Consider the following 18,420-nt stretch of genomic DNA (forward strand, 5'->3'; position numbering starts at 1 on the left):
TTTCTAAAAGCATCTATAAAGTTTTGAGGACAGAGGTCTTATAAAGAATGGAGGCAACTCAACAGATTAGAGAAATCTTTGGGTCACAAATTATGAGCTCTCGCCAGAACTTCTACCCTCTCAAAGCAATAAGAAAGAGATTTCTTCATACCTCATCACCTCTGAAGAATCAGAGGAAGGCAGGAAAAAAAGAAGAAGAAAGAAAAGAGGGTGGCAAATAGAGGGAGAGAGAGAAAAACCATAATTACTATTTTTATTTACCATTGAAAGAAATGTTCAGTACAATGGAATAAGAGGACTGTCATTATCTATATATGATATATCTACCTAGAAAATTCAATAGTATCAGTTAATCTAAGTTCTACTGCCCAATTTGAACTTAGAAAACTCAGTAAAATTGCCAGATAAGATAGCAATACAGAAAAATCCATTCCATTATGTTATATGAACTATAGCCAGTTGAAAAATATCAAGGTATCTCTAGCCTCATCTAGAAGAAGACATACTGCCAATGGGGACCAGAGTTTGGAAAATATTAACATATTTATCTTTTCCTTTTTCACAAATATGACCCTCTGTCTATAAATCCATGATGTTTGTCTAACTTGAAAGAATTTAGATACTACGACACAGTGGAATAATGTGGGAGGAGATAAGCAAAATTGATGGTTTGTCTTCTAGAGGTGGTTATAGATACCGATGAATTCTAGATTGCCAATTTATTCTCCATGACAATTACCACCTTGACAAATGGAGACCGTAATTTTTATGACATACTCTAAGGAGATAACCCAGAATTATGCAAATTTCATTTTAGCTATAGTCTGCTCTTTTCTTTCCCTATTAGAAAAGCAGGTCAAAAATAAGTGAAAAATAATGATGAATGATAGTGATGACTTTGAAATTGGAAAAGCATATCAGAAAACAAGTGAATTATTGATAAATAATTGAGATGACTATTAATTTGCTCTAATATAGTTAAAAAAACAAGTTTCATAAACTTTGGTACTTTATTAATAATGAATAATTTTCAACATACCTTCACATTTTAGGGAAACATCTGTGAGTTTTAATACTGGAATTGAGGATGGCTATTTTACACAGACACTAGGGAGATATAAAATATAAACCTGGCTTTATTACCATTTTAGAAATTATTCAATGGTTTCCTGTCATATCTATGCTTCTTAACATGTCATCAAAGTCTTGTCTCCTGTCCACCTCTTTGCCTTAATCTTTCCTCTCTCCAAGTTATACTTTTTACTCCAGTAATACCGTGGTAATTGCTGCATGCATTAAGCCATTTCATATTACATTGTCTTTGATAATATTCTTTTTCTACTTAAAATGTCCTCTTCAAACCTGTTTTAACTTGGTTAATTTTTTCTCATCCTTAGAAATTTGACTCAAGCATCAACTGCTACAGAACACTTTCTTTAACTTTTTCAGTGAGGTTTAATGTCTCTGTGCTTCCATCAAAACTTGATTACACTTTCATCATTGTGCATTCCACAGTTTATTGATGTTATCTGTTTGCATTTCTGTTTTCATCACTAACAATTATAAACTGTGCAAGAATAGGAACCATGTCATATTAAATATTGATCACTGTATTCCTTGTATTTAGTAAAATGTCTGACATAATGAAGCTCAAATTGAACTGAACTGTTACAAAGTTAAGAAAATTATCTGAAAGGCCAAATAGATTAGGTAGGTTAGGAGTGCTAAACTCGGGAATTTAAACTTCATGTGATAGAAAGTCACCTTGATTTTGTGACTTTGAACTAGGCACTTAAAAAGTGCTCTACTCCTACTTAATTTCTTCAACTATCTTGGGAGAGAGGGATTATTGACATTTTATAGATATTATAAATAACTGATATTCAGAGATGATAAGTAACTATCTCAGTATCATAAAGCTGGCAAAAAATGGAGTGGAGTTTAAAACTAAAATCTGTCTGTTTTTAAAGTCCTTCTCCATCATGCTGAAAAATAAAAAGGAAGATATTGGTGTAAATGGTTATTTGATGTAATCACTCATTCACTGATTTCTCACTAGAACATTTAGGCTATTTTAAAAAGCTTATACACAATACTAGTGAGCCTAGATTATCTCAATTCTATGCCACTTTGGTCTACTAGAATCACACCTATATAGCACACAACCTATTACATTAGGTGGGATGTCATTCAAAGTGCAGCCGGCAAATACTTCTGCCAAAGGAAATTTCAGTATAAAAGTGCTGCTGAAGGCTACCGAGCTACCTATTTGTAAGAGCTATCTGAAGTCATTTTTCTTTTTATTTTGTATCACCAGAGGTGGCTAATCCTTTAGTTCTGTATTGTTTTTCTAGTCATTCTTCCTAGAATAGTAGGCTCACACAATGGTTTCCTGGAATGGTTAGCCAATCTCTTGCACTGTTCTGCTGTGATTTGTGTCTTGGTGATGTCAAGAGAAAGAAGGTGAAACATGTGGAACTGACCTACTGACATATGAGCTAAGTCAAGCAAGATTTGTTTTAAACAGAATGCTCTCTAAACCTGTAAGAAACATTATGTAAGCTATAATTGTTTTCTCAAATTCAGATGAGCAAAACTAAGCTTAGGTCTTTTTATAGCATTTATTACTCTTTTAATTTTTTATTAATCTCATTTTTTCCTCCGAGACTATCAACTCTACAAGTACAAAAACCTGATCTGTCTTTCATTACTTTATTGACAGCATCTCACATAGTTCATGACAAAGAGTAAGCACTTAAAAGGATAATTATTGAATGAATGACTACCGTGTTACAAGACAAAACAAAAAAACCCCAAACGTAATCGCCTACATCCTTTAGAATAATGTTTCTCCAAACTTCATACACACATGTCTGAAACATCTGAGGATTCTTGTTACAATGCAGAGTCAGCTTTAACAGATCTGTGGAGGAGCCTGAAATTTTGCATTTCTGACAGGCTCTTGGGTGATGCCACTGTGTTAGCCCTCAGACCACATTTTGAGTAGCAGCTGTTAGAACACCTCAACTACCAACTGCTATATTTATGTTACCACTTTTCCTTGATATTATTTATTTGCGAGCTGGCCTAACTGGCCTTCCATCAGAAATTCACTGGCCATCTTTAGACAGATCAATCTCTGTGCCTACTCAGCTTGGAGCATACAACATGGGGACTCCCTTTGAGAAGCAACTCAATTGCAAGTGATTGCCTTAGAGTGTTTGTTCTTGTAACTTTTGATTTAAGGCTCAGATCTGAAATCACATTTATTTTCTTTGTGTCACTCTTTTAATACAAACAGTGCCTCTCCTGTCAGCAGACACTCGGATCTAGCTTTTTACCTTATTGCCAGCTGCTTTAGGGCCTTCCAAAATAAAATTTGTGTGCATGAAATAGCCCATATTTTATGTCAGATCATTCTTAAAATACTCTATTAAATGTCACAAAAATCTATTCAGGTATTTTAGAGGAATATATAAACCAATAAGCAGGATCAATACATGGTAAATTCATTTGATTTATGGAGATTCTCCTTCTGAACAATGAATATAAATAATCAGCTTTGTGGATTATTGTGAGAAATAAGTGTGGTAATGTATGCCTCTAGCTCAGCTATGTAGTAAGAGCTCAACAAAGGCAGCTTTTAGAATATTGTAATCATGATTATTATTTTATTTCATTATTGCAATCTTGAGGTATATTCAGCATTACATAGTAGAGACATTTTATAAATTCCAATTGGGCAAAAGAGCAGTTTTTATATAAAGTAGTTGAAACCTGAGATGTTCTATTTCTAGCCTACACCCTAACCCAGAGTATTCACTGACCACTTTCTAGTTTATTTTTAATAGAAGAGAAATAACCTTTCACATCATGAAATTCCATCCAGGCCTTTTTTTTTTTTTTTAACCTTAAAAAGCATTTAAGAAGTGCTTAGTCATTTTTTTACCCCCTAAGTATTTTCTGAGCTCTGTCAATTCTCTTTTCAAAACTGTCTGTTGTATAGACACTTTTCCCTTACCTTTTTTACTTTTGATTTATGCTTTAATTTTATAACTTCAACCCCTTGTTAACTTATTTTAGTGGGACCCAGGCACCGGCATTTTTAAAAAGCTTCATAGCATATTCTAGAATGTACCAGGGGAAGTAAGTACTACTCTAGGTTAATTCCATCTTTAGTTGTCTTTTTATTTTCTTAAACAAATTTATAGTAAAATTTATTACCTAACTAGTTTTAAAAAATCATCTTTAGTTTTCAGTTTAACTTGCTTAGCCAGCCCATAAGAATGGGGCAACTGTAAGTGATTCTTTTAACAGAGACGAAGAATGTCTTTTTCTCACAGAAATGAAAAAAATGAAATCCTTTCTCTATTTTTCCATTCTTGTCATCAGAAAATATTTTGAGAAGTTAGTCTTTTATCTTTATGAAATATGGGTAAAGAAGAATTTCTCTTCGACTCAAAAGCTGGTTCAAACTCAACTACATTTATGATTAAGTATTTTCCCATGCTTTTAATTGTATTCAAAGAGTTGTTAGGTTTCTAATTTGTTGGGTCCAAGAACAGGTTTGTTTAATTCAATATCATTCTCAAAAAAGAACAATGAATAGAATTTTAGTACAAGAAGTCGATGCTAGTTTTTATATACATAATTGAAAACTTTCCCTCTATATAAAGAATTAAATTTCCTTAAAGCAAGAGATAATATTTATCTTCATAAACTCTAGCACTTAAAAATTTATGGCATAAGTAATATAGATATTTACTGAATACGACTTCATATAAAGTGAATGACTAAAATACCAAAATTCATTCAACAGGATTTTTTTGTGCATGTACCTAATGTGCAAATACATTGGTATTTAGTACATATGCTGTTTAAGAGTTGAATTTAGTTAGTAATTTTTGTTAGATTCAAACTACATGCACGTTTAGAGACAACAGAGGGTATATGATTAGATTGCTTAGGTTATAAAAATAATTTCAAGAAAAAAATCAGTGTGTCATAGAAGTTAATTTTAAAAAATTAAGAGAACAATATTTAAAGTTCAAGTACACATTTAGAGTATGCTCTGTAAGAGTCTGGCTTAAAGCCTTCTTCTTAGTGCATTGATTATGTGGATGTGAGTCTTTACTCTTTATTTTCTTGTAAACATTTATTCCTCTGTCTTAATTTATTATATGTATGTATGTGTATGTGTATATAATCATAGATATATTGAAGTTAATTTCTAGGGCCAAGATGGAGCTGCTCCTGCCTGGAATGCCATGTCAGCAAACCAAAACTTAGATAACTTTTGTGTCCCTACAAATGCTCCACTTGACCAGAAAGTATATCCAGTCAGCCGACCCCCAAAAGCCATGCCAACTCTTGGCCTTCTTACTCCAAACAGCTTGACTGTGAGGACCCAGCTAATTATATATATATATATATAGTCTCTCTCTTGTTCTTTATTCTTTATTCTATAAAGGCTTTTTGTCTTCTGTCACTTTGCAGTTCTTTATCCTATAAAGGCTTTTTGTCTTCTGCCATTTTGTAGTTCTCCCAAAGGAGATGTTCCCTTCATAAAGTGTTCAATAAAGTTTTTTTGTATCACCTAAATTATCTTCTTTAATCATTTTGAAGGTATGATATATATAATATAGTCATAAAATATGTATTTTTATAACAGACAAATTGTTTATACAAGAAACATTAGTGCATTCTATTTATACAGCCAGGTTTCTTATCTTCAATCTACTGCCTTTAATAACTATGTGTTTTTTAGATTTAGTCAAATGTCTTCCAATATCTTTACAGTGAAGCAAAATGAAGTCAAGACTAAATAAACTGATCAAATCCAGCAAGGGAAAATAAATTTAGAATTTTTAGAAAAGCTTTGAAATATGACACACCATCCTAGTTTGGCAGAGGGCTTTATTAATCTCTTTTGTACCTCCTATAAGGATAAATTGGAACTTGCTAAAAACTGCTTTTACAATATGAAATAGATTAGCTAGGGTGATAGAGAGGGACATGGATTCTGTGTGTATTATATAGGAATAAGAATACATAATTTACATTAACTTTGTATTATTTTTGTAAATTATGACCTTAGATTATGAGTTTATCAAAGTGTATAGGTTCCTAACACACATTTAAAAAATAAGTGGCAGAGTCTTTTCAGATTCAAAGGAGGTACTCTGCATAATTTAGATTATGGTCTAATACAAATAGGAGAGGTGGCACAGGTGTAGAGTGGCTCATTACTTTAAATGGTAGCCCTATGTTATAGCAATAAAATATAAAGCTGTCATTCTTCTCCCTCTTTTATTATAAAAGACATAGCAAGTAGCTTCTATACTAGATAGTGCTGTGTTTAAGTAAATGTCAGGAGTGATTTTGATTCAAAATTTAGTATAAAACGCTGTATTAGAATTGATCACCCTTGAGGCTATAAATACAAAATGTCTGACAATGGCCAGACAAACAAGAAATTTATCAGAAAACAAGCCAATTGTGGATCACAAGTACAAATCAACAGCAGTGCTTTGTTGAGGCTGTCTCTTTCTGCTGAGCAGAGATAAGATTGATTGGTACAACCTTAGGCAAGCTCCCTTAGGCAACAATACGAGCACAAAAAGTAGTGGTTGGAGGGGGGATAGTGTAAGCATACAGTTGGGGAGTTTCACAAGAAAATGGGGGAATATCGCTGAGAAAACTCTCGGGATAGGAAACTAGCAGATAGCATGCCAAAGAACTCTTTCACTTATTACATTGACTGTGATTATCTCTTTGCCTTGCTTACCATAATTAGAAATGAAAAGTGACTTTCTTGTAGAAAGAGTTCTCGTTTTTCTAATGTAGACGACAACAATAACTGTTATAATTCCTTCATTGACATTCCAAATATTTTACTTCTAGTTTTTTTAATATGTAAATCTTCAAATTGGTTACATTAGTAAACTCATCACACCTCCTAAAACAGTTTTAAATACATTTTGAATCAATATAAATAAAGCAGAATGGTACATTGAGATATTCTGATTGGTAATAGCAAATGCTTGAGAAACAGGGGACAATTAGAAAATATTTTAGAAATATTATTTCTTTTAGGACTTTAATGATTTCAAAACACATACCTTATTTTTATTATTCAAATTATAAAAAGGAACCAAATAGAATTTGTGTGCAGTCAGAGGTCTTTGCTTGACCGGATCTTTCCTTCTGAAGGAAGAAAAATCTATGCATTTTAAAATTGCATTTCCATGAAGCAAGATTATCATTGAGGTATATAAATTAAATCAATATTTTAATTTTCAAGTACATAATAAATGTCTAGAAAATATATGTTTAGGGAAATTATTTTTGAGATATATTTGTAAGGTGGTCTCAAAGTTGTCACATAAATTGTTACATGGAGAATTGATGGTTGCAAGTAGCCCAGATGTATCTTTCCATCAAATATACTAGAAAAATATCAATTTTCCAAGTGTCTTTACTTATATTGCTTAATGAAAACACTGAGAAACAGTGTAGCATAGTAGACGAGGGTGTGAGTTTTGGAATCTGATGGGCCTTGAGTCAAATGACAGCTTAGCCATTTAACAATGGTCTGACCTTGTGCATGTTACTTACCTGTGTAGCCTTCTTGCTCTCATCTAAAAAATGGACCAATTAATAATCCCAACTTTGTGAAGATTAGATGAGTAAATGCATGTGATGTATTTAACACAGTGCCTGGCATATAATAACATAATACTTCGTAGTTCTTACTATTTTAATTTTATTTCTTTGAATCTTAAGATTAGCAATACTACTTGGAAGAGAAACTTGGATAATTAAAAAAATATGTATAAAGAACACAGATTTAATCCAGTTATTTTTCTTTCTGCTAAAAAACATTCAATTTTTCCCCCAGGCTTGGACATTAAATAATGTCCAAATGAGGAGCTTGCCATTCCAGGTGCTCCACAATGGATACAGCCCACCTCTCGGAACTTTTGTTCTATGGCACACTTTCCTCTCAATGTACACCTGCACCCTGCAATTCTATTTTCCAGTATGAATACCTCACTTTTGGGTAACACATGTTCTCTTTTTCTACCACCTTGCTCATGTTGTGTCTCTTGCTGAGAATATCCATTTCCAGATTTCCTTACTCATTTTTAAATTCCTGTATGAATCCAAGTTTTAAATTCCCCATGATGCCTCTCCCACCTCTCTAGCTGTTATACAGGGATGGTGGAAAAAAAACCCTTTATCTTTTGATCTAGGAAATTCAATCTTTTTCTCTTATTAATGTGTCCTGTCTTCTTTCTTTCATTTGCCTGAAAACAGTGCACGTCTTATCTGTCTGTATACTTCCTCCCCAGCACAGCATCTTGCACAGAGAGCTGTTCTGTGAATACTTGCCGAATAAATGATTATTGCATTCAGGATGTGTTTAAATCAGTACTATTTGCCAGCGCTGATTATAACTATTGATGACGTGTTAAGAAGTCTTAAGAGTAAAAAAAAAAAATTTATTTTAATTATAATTATTATAAATTTTATAAAAATTCTAAATCTCCTCAGGGTGACCTAGCCTTAATTTGGAAATAGAAACTTGGGCATTATCTTATGGATAGATCTAGAAGTTAAATATTTATCTGTACTGATTGTAGAGAGCCAATCCTTGTCATTCAAATTCTTCTTTTCCTTTTTGCTAAAAAAATATTTGCTTGCCTGGATTATTTAGATAATTGCCTTAATTTTTTATTTCTCACGGTTTATTTTAATTATTAATCTTACTCCGTTTTCTGATTATCTTTTTTAGTGATGACAGATTCTCTTATCCTCAAACTGATTTTAGTGTCAATAATCAGATTGTGATGTGGCCTGAAAATAACCCTGTTCCTGCTTCAGGAGCCTGTGGGTGAGGAAGAAATTTTATTCTACCCTTCTAGGTTCTTCTGGCTGGTTTAATAATTAAATTGACATGACACAGATTAAAAAAGAAAATAACCAAATTTAACTACATACATATGTATGGGTACCCCATATACATGAGAGAGTCAGAGACCCCATATACATGAGCAGTTCAGAGACAGAAAGAAACAATAAGATATATATGGTATCTTGAATGAAGGAGAGGTAAGGCACCCTGGGGCTTCTGAGAGGAGAAGGGCAATTCAGAAAGTCATAAGAGCAGATGGTCAGTAATTACAAGTTTGCCCTGTCATATAGATAGGTCATAAAAAGTTATTTCTGGTAAAAACTCTTATAATGGGCAGGGTAACCAATTTAGATTTTTCTAGATCATTAAGGGAGGGGCAGAAGTTTCTTTTGAGCCTGCAGAGTCTTGATTGTATTTAGCTCAAAATGATTTATATGCCAAAGTGGCATATCTTGGAAAGGCCTGTTATGAGCTCCTTCAAGCTGATGACCCTGTTCAAGATAGAGAACAATCACTTACAAACTTTCCTAGAGGTCATTCTGGTTGCCATGTCTACTAAGTGCCCAAAAGCTGGTCACTTATGGTGCAGGATAGTAATGAAGATAATGATGAAAGTATCTCATACATTTTCAGTGTTTTTTCCTTTTCTTTTAAAACACTTTCATATTTGGTATGGTACATACAAAAGAGGAGATTAAAGTTTTTCTCCTTTTTTTAGTTTTGACTTAACCATGATCAGTCTTCATTATCAGAGAATGTAAAAACACACACACGCAAATGTGAGGATGGAATAATTACTTGAGCACTTTTTGCTGAGCAGTATGCTAAATTATGTCAATCATAAATATATTCATTTATTCATTGTGTACCTACTTTGTGTCACATATCTTTTTAGATGCAAATATTTTTATACAAATTTTCTAGTCAATAAAATTCATTAATTTTTATTGGTGTGATTTTTAATGTTAAATTCCTTTTATTCTTTTTTCTCCAGCTTTATTGAGTTATAATTGACATGTAACATTTTGTATGTTTAAGGTGTATAATGTGATGATTGATATATGTATATATTGTGAAATGATTACCACAGTAAGGTTAGTTAATATAGCCATCATTTCACATACTTACCTTTTTTTTCCCCCCAAGAATCTCATTCTCATATGGCATTTTTCAACCTTTGTGCTTCTATACTAGCTGCTATAATTAAAAAGTTTAGTAAAGCAGGGTAAGGTATATAGAAAATAAATTATTACCCCTCCCCATTTTTTTTTTTACTTAAAGGAAATCAAAGAAAAAAAATCTCAAGAAAATTGAATTAAATGAAAACTGTGAAAACAGAAAGATCTTCACGTTAAACTGTAATTGGCCTAAATTATATTAGGTTACCCCATTTTGATGGATTAGGAAAAAGAACTAGTAATTAATAGATAGTTATTGAGCATTTATCTTGTACAAAGAATGATAACACATTGAAGGCCTGCAGAGAAACAAAGTGAAAGAGAGTTATAATTAGAGAAGGATTATAATTGGCTATGGATATAGACGACTAATTTGGCATAGATTTGGAACAATGAAAGGAAAGTGAGAGAATAGGCAGTAGCTGGAGGGACAGAAAAGTTAAGGGAGAAGTGTTGCATATAAATGAAGACAGGAGAAAGAAAGAGTACAAGAAAGCACCACAGAGATGAAGACATTAAGGATTCTAGAAAGATAAGAAGTAAAGCAAAGTAGCTTCTAAAAGTGAAGAGAGAGAGAATAGGCAGTTTACATGTGAGACTTTTTTTTTTCCTTACATGGTGGAATATCTTTTTTAGCATTTTATTTTATTATTAGTTTCAAGTATATGGTACATTGGTTAGACATTGATAAATTTTATGAAATGATCCCAATTACTCTATCTTCCCTCTGCCTCTCCACCTAGCCATTACATTACATTCCCTATGCTGCGCTCCCCATTCCTGTGATCATCTGTCAACTACTAATTTGTACTTCTTTAATCCTTCACCCCTGTCTCCCAGCCCCCCAAACTCCCTCCCCTCAGACCGTCACCAGATTGCCCTCTACATTTGTGAGTCTGTATTTGATTAGTTTGTTTTTTTCTTCCTTAGATTCTGCATATAAGTGAAATCATATGGTATTTATCTTTCTGGCTCTGACTTATTTCACTCAGCATAATAACCTCTAGGTCAATCCATGGAATATCTATATTTTTTTATGAGAAATATGTGGGTTAAATTTTTTGGAAAAAAATTGTCAGCTTGCTATTTGAAAGTCAGAACCCTAACTCTGTGTCGGAAAGGAAGCTCCAAGGAGGACACCTTTGTCCTAAGTGAACCCGCAGGTTTGGGGTTGTTTAGAGAACCTGGTACACTGTGATTTGTTCACCTGGGACATGTGTTGGTTACAGTATTATCTGAAATTCTAAGGACACTTTCAGGACTTAAGAGAAAGAATGACTGTCAATACAAGTTGTGTAAAGGATTTGTCTTTAAAAAGTGGCCTAAAAATCTTACCTTATTCCATCTAAATAACTTTGGTTATGTACATTTTTAAAGGAACTTATTTATTTTAGGGTTATCAATACAAAAGCTTAAATAAGACTAAATTTCATTAAAATATTTTCTGAAAGCTAAATCAACATCATTTACAGTAAATTTGCTCTGTAATGTATTCAAACACAAGGCTTCTGCCAAATGTTTTTGCTACCATATGTACACCTATTAATTAACTCCTTGTAAATGTCTTCAGCATTCCCTTGAGTTTGCTGAAGTTTGCTGTTGAAGCATTACTTTTGCAACAAATCTTATTTCTCTCAATTTTAAATATGGAGGTTTCAGAGGACCTAATAACTATCACTCCTTTCCCTCATCCAAGTAGGTAACCACTTAAGAGATAGATATAGAAATTGGACAAAGAGGGATTAATAAATCAACTTAAATACTGATGAATCTAATACTGAAAAGTATGGCTTATTGTGAGAGCCAAATGGGTTTGCTAATACTTCTCCTAAATTAGAAAACTTACCCACCCTTTTAAAGGCAATGCTGGGCAATAAGAGCAGGCTTCTCTCCTTAAATGAGCATGGAGAAGAATGGAATATATACTCGCTACAGTTGGGCAGATCTCAAGAGAGAGAGAGGAAGGGTATGGACTAAGCTTGCTCAGCCTCTTCTCCAATCACAGGTCCTCTGCCACCAAGGGAAAGGATGTGTGAGGCCAAGGGTATAACTCTGATAGAATATTTTCCTTCTGGAAATGGGAAGTATAGGGGATATGCATCCACTCTGACATAGAGGTCTATATTATAGTGTTTCATATTTTTAAAAATTGTCACAACAAGATTGTCCTCTATATTTGTGAGTCTGTTTTTGATTAGTTTGTTCTTTTTGTTTCTTAGATTCTGCATATAAGTGAAATCGTATGGTATTTATCTTTCTCCGTCTGACTTATTTCCCTCAGCATAATAACCTCTAAATCCATTCATGTCTTTGCGAATAATAAGATTTCATTTTTTTTAATGGCTGAGTAATATTCCATTGTATATATGAACCATAACTTCTGGTGATGGCTAGAGGGGTCTGGGAGAAAGGGGTGAAGTGTTAAAGAAGCACAAATTAGTAGTTGACAGATGGTCATGGGGGGAGCATGGCATAGGGAATGCAGTTAGCAGTAATGTAATGGCTAGGTGGAGGACCAGAGGAGAGAAAGAGCAATTAGGGGGAGCATTTTATAAACTATATAAATATCTAACCAATGTACTGTATACTTGAAACTAATAATAAAATAAAATAAAAAATTGTCATAGCAAAATTGACTAGGAAATAATGACTTTCATTTTTAAAAACCATGTTCTATATTTTGACTCTGTTCAGTGGAGAGCCATTGAGATTTGTCTAATGTTACCAGTGTTTCAACCAAACTCCACATATTCCTCATTGTCCAATTCTAAATATTAAAAATACATTTGTCATAAATCTAGGAATATTGACCTTTTTTAGATTTTGTCATTCTTTCAATCGTTAGGATAAAAGTTTTAGTTGATAAACTTATGTTCTGAAATCAACTCAAGTTCCTCTGCCCAGCTGATATTATGAACAGAATTTATACTTGCGAGGTATGAAAACATGATATATGTTTTCTATATTATCAGATTATTCAAAGGTATTTACATATGTTAAGTACAAATTTTCTTTTGAAACTACATCTGACAGAGAAAAAACTGATGATTGTCATATGGGAGGAGGGTTGGGGGGTTGGGGAGCTGGGTGAAAAAGGTGAAAGATATTAAGCAGTACAAATTGCCAGTTATAAAAATAGTCATGGGGATGTAAAGTACAGCATAGAGAATATAGTCAATGACATTGTAATAACCGAGTATGGTATCAAATGGGTATTAGACTTATCAGGGCGAGCACTTTATAAGATATATGAATGTCTAATTACTATGTTGCACACCTGAAATTAATATAATATTGTATGTCAACTATCATTAATACATTTAAAAAAATTACTTTTGAGGAAAAAAATACTTCTGTGAGGGAGTGATAATTATGATTAGTGTTGAAATAAAATTGTTTTGTTTCTCACGGAGTAAACTCTATTATCAGCAGGGGTGCCTCCCATGGGAGCCACACGCTCAACACCTGCTTATTGGACTTGCAATCTAGAATAAAACACTGTGCTTGACTTTGTCCTATAAGGAAGCAATGACATGGATGTGGTAGTACTTGGCTTGGGTTCAAACCCAGCTTTGCCACTTATTTTTCATCCTTTCCTTGGACAAGTTGCCTAATATCTCTTTGCTTTAGTTTCTTTATCTGCAAAATGGAATTAGTGTAATAATATTACATTTTAAGATGATGTTTTTAAATATTATATATGCTTTTAGTAAAAAAACGCTTATTAAGTACTAATAAATATTAGCTATTATAATCATTGTCCTGATGATTGCAAGAGAATAATAATCCCTAAGTCACTTTTACTTTTATTAAAAGTAAAAGTATAATAAAAAGAACAAATGTAGTTGAAGTTCCTCTTAGCTATCTTGGCCTATTAGTTCTGTTTCTTTTCCATATTCAATGGCTTCTTATCCTTTATAAATAGAATTAAGATGTTCCTATCCCTTTGTAAAATAACTTTAAAAAAACAAACAAACCTTTCTTTGACTCTCCTTTCTTCTCTAAGTATAATCTATCCTTTCTTTTCATTCCAACTGTAGGTCTTGAACAGTCACCATCCTCTCTTTTTCTTTTCTAAATTATTCCTGTTTCTAATTTGACTTTATCCTCACAAATACCTATAGGACACACATTATATGCTGGGCAGTATGCTTGGTAATAGGAATACTGGGTGAGTAAGACACACCCAGATTCTACCTGCATGTACATTTTGCCTCTATCATTCTGCTCTAACTTCTCTCCATAAAAGTTATAATGATTTCCTAATTGGAGAATTTGATGTTTTATGTAACATCTCTAGGGCATTTGAGATATACGACATTCTTGAAACTGTGCTCTCACTTGACCTTCATGCAATTACTCTCTCTGGGTGTTTTCCTACCTGTCAGGACCTCTGAATTATTTTCCTTAGGTTCTTCTATTTTATTTTTATACTTTAAATATTCCCTAGAGTTCTGTTTTAGGTTCTCTTCTCTTGGGATTCTTAGAGTAGCATTTTCAGTTGTATATAAGGTATTCTGATCAGTTATATTCCAAAGATAGCTTAGTCATGATATCCAAACTTATTCTGTCTGTCTGTCTGTCTCTTTCTCTCTGTCACGTGAGGAGGCAGCCATCTACAGCAAGCCAGGAAGAGAGCTCTCACTAGGAACCAAACTGGCAGGTACCTTGACCTGTGACTTTTAGCTTCCAGGACTGGGAGAAAAATAAAAATTTCTGTTATTTAAGCCACCCAGTTGCAGGCACAGACGAACACACCGGGTCTCAAGTAGGCTTCAGTTAAGATCAAATTTTTATTTCTGACCATTATTATTGGACAGTCTCATGCCATTATACTCTCTCTTCCCTCTGCCCAGAATTCTCCTTTCCACTTTCCTCATGTAGGAAAATCTCCTTCTCTTTTACAAGTAAGCTCAGTTATTTCTTTCTTTGTCTTTCCTAAATATCCTCACATTCACAGAAGCAGTATATACTTTTAGAAACTATTTACTTGTATTATAGCAATTTAGCATCTCACCACTCTGTTTCTCTGCCTTAACAGTAGGCTTTGTAAGCTAAGAAAAACTCTGTTTAACTCTTCTCTATATTTCCAGGGCTAAATATTCTGTTTAGATAATGAGAAAATACTGTCGAATGAACAAATTAATTTGATAAACAAATAAAAAATATAGAGGTGGAATAAATTTCCTTAAATCTCTGGTACTAAATTAGAAGATAGACTATGTTCCCTGGAGTATATTCTCTTCCTGTGCTACCTGCTTACTAATTTATTCAACAATTATTTATTAAATAGCTACTACCTTGTACTATGAGCCTTATTCTGTCTGGAATGGTTAAGGGAGCTGGTGAGTTGAAAAAAAATTTGCTTTGTAAATATAGGTTCTTTTCTTTTTAAATAACACATTTAGATTATCAAGGGAGCAAAAGTATAACTATCCATTCTAAGTATAAGACCTTCCAATAAGTACTAAATGTTTTCTTCTTTAGGTTTCAGAGAATAACAACTATATTAAAACAGTTGAGATGTTTCTTCTTTGGTAGCCAAGATATTCAATTATCTTTTAGAAAGGACTGATAATCATAATCATAGATATAGTTATAATAATAAAATAAATTTAGAGTTTTAAAAGACTATTTGCAGGGCAACAATATAATCACCAAAATGATATTGGCTAAAGATAAAATATAATCTTAATATTAACAGCCTTATAATAATTCAGTCAGTGTAATTTCATATTTTTAATGGGCTACAATAAATAATAACATATCTTAGTATAGGTTTCAAAAAATCTGATCTAACTTACACTTTTATTTTGTAATATAATGTTATGAATAGTAACTTCAGTTATATCTCCCTGTCTTAGTTCTCATGAAATTTGTGACCCAATAGAAAATACCTTCAAAGTTAATTTTTTTATTAATATTTGCATTAGTTTATCAAATTTTATAATTTAGATGTCAGTTTAGAATTTGAAAAACAAAATTTGAAGAAGACTTAGCAATCATTTAGTCTGAACACTCTATTACATAAATAAACTATTCCTGGTAATGTTTCTATACTTGGAGACACATAGCTAGTTCATAGCATAGAACAGACTATCCTATAGGAAGACACTACCAGCACTCAATTATAATAACTATTCGAAGGAATAAGAATCAGTGTACTAATGGAAAGAGTACAGAATTTTGAGTTCAGCTGTCTTGGATTTAGGGTGGCCAGTGTGCCTTCCTTGTTTTCTTTATCCTTTGTATAATCGTTTGTAAAATAATGTTTCCCATCTTACTGTCATGCTTTGAAGTCTATGAAGGCATGCAGTTTGTTCATCATTGTATTGCCAGAGCCTAGTATGATACCTGGCTTATGGGACGTGCTCAAAAACTATTTGTCGAGTGAATAAAGTATGATAAATGTATGAATTAAGCAGAAACATTTGGAGGCAGAATGGTCAGTTGTCCACCATTTGTAATAATGTAAGTTAGAAAGGATGTTGGTCTGAATCATTATATGATAAATATATTGGTCATTTGTATTATTTCTGGTATTTAATTGGTTGTAACTAATTTGTTAAAGCAATGTATTTGCTTGATTGCAGATCAAAATACCTTCAGTCTTTCTCACCACTCCTTATTAAACTCTCTCTTTCATGTAGGGTATATTTCCCCACGTCCGGATTTATACTCTGAGGCTGTTCTAGAGTTTTTCATCACCTTCTACTGATGATTATAAAAAGCCCAGCCCACTCCAGTATACCATCTCCAATCTTCATCCGATGTACAGCTCCTCCATCTCCCATATTAGGTTTACTTCTGACTGGGTAACTGTAATAAGAAAGGATGGTGTGGTCAACTTGTCTATTTTTCTCTCCACTTCCTACTCTGCTAATTTTACCATACCCTTACCCTTGGGTCAGGAACTCAGGGGAGGAAGGAGAATTAAGGAAAAAAACCCGATTCTATTCAACCTGAACAGTTATAATACAGCATTGATGCTACCTGGGTATGGCAGATGGCAAGCTTACCTTTTCTTTTGTGTAATCCTTTTATGAATTACTAGCAAATTCTGCTAGAGTACTCTATAGTTAATTTTCTTAATGCTTATGACTTTCTACTCTCTTCTCTCCTCTGTTCTTGGAGTACCTTTACCCATCTAGATGGTCTTTTTGGGTGGATTTCCTATTAAGACATACCAAAATTGGCTCACTTCCATGGGGTCCACATCTGGACCACCAATATAATGGTCTGCTAGGACTGCCATAACAAGATACCAAAGGCCTGGTGGTTTAACAACAGAAATTTACTTTCTCATAGTTCTGTAGGCTAGAAATCTAAGATCAAGGTATTGGCAGGATTGGTTTCTTCTAAGCCCTCTCTCCTTGGCTTGAAGATAGCCACCTTCTTCCTGTGTCTTCATATAATCCAGCATTCTTCATATGTCCAGCATTCCTCTTTGTATAAGGATCCTAGTTATATTTAATTAGGATCTACCCTAATGACCTCATTTTACCTCTTTAAAGACACTATCTTTAGGTATGATAACATTCTTAGGTGCTGAGGGTTAGGACTTCAAAATATGAATTTTGAAGGGACATAGTGCAGCCCATAACACTTAGAAATATACATATTCAGGGCTGCTCCACCAAATTCTGAAAACTCAGGCAGTTACCAGCAAAGCCTTTTTTCTTATAGCTTGGCCACCTGTCAGCTTCTTCTACTTAGACATCTCATATGTAAATCAGACCTCAGTCTCTATGTCCTTCAAATTCTAGAGGACATATATTAAGTGTTGCTAATAATTCTCTTGCTTCGAAGAGTATACTGAGAGTGTCTTCTACTCACTAACTGAAAACTCCAATTTCAATGGAATCTTCCATCTATTCTTTTAAATACCTGATGGGAACGATGGTAACTGGCTAATGGTGATAGGACTTTAGAAGCACCTACAAATACTCTTACATTATTATAAACAGTACTTTGATGAATACACATATACCAAGGTCACTGCAGATATCCATAGTTATTCATTTATTTACCAGATAAATTTCTAGAAGTCTTTTGGTAAGCAAAATATTTCATTTTTAATATAGTTAAAACTCCGTTTTTCTTTGTGTTTTGTACTTTGTTGTCTTAGAAAATCTTCCCTGATCAGAAGCCATAAATGTATTTGTGTATATTTTTATCTATCTGTGTTAAAATTTCTGCTTTTAGGATTTTAAAGTATCTAGAATTTATTATTTGTTTATAGTATGAGGTATGTGTCTAATTTTTCCATATGGTCACATAACCACTGTTCCAACAGCATTTATTGAATAGTCCACCCTTCCTGTG

Source organism: Pteropus medius, unplaced genomic scaffold (genome assembly GCF_902729225.1).
Source record: "Pteropus medius unplaced genomic scaffold, Ma_sr-lr_union100, whole genome shotgun sequence".
Taxonomy (NCBI): domain Eukaryota; kingdom Metazoa; phylum Chordata; class Mammalia; order Chiroptera; family Pteropodidae; genus Pteropus; species Pteropus medius.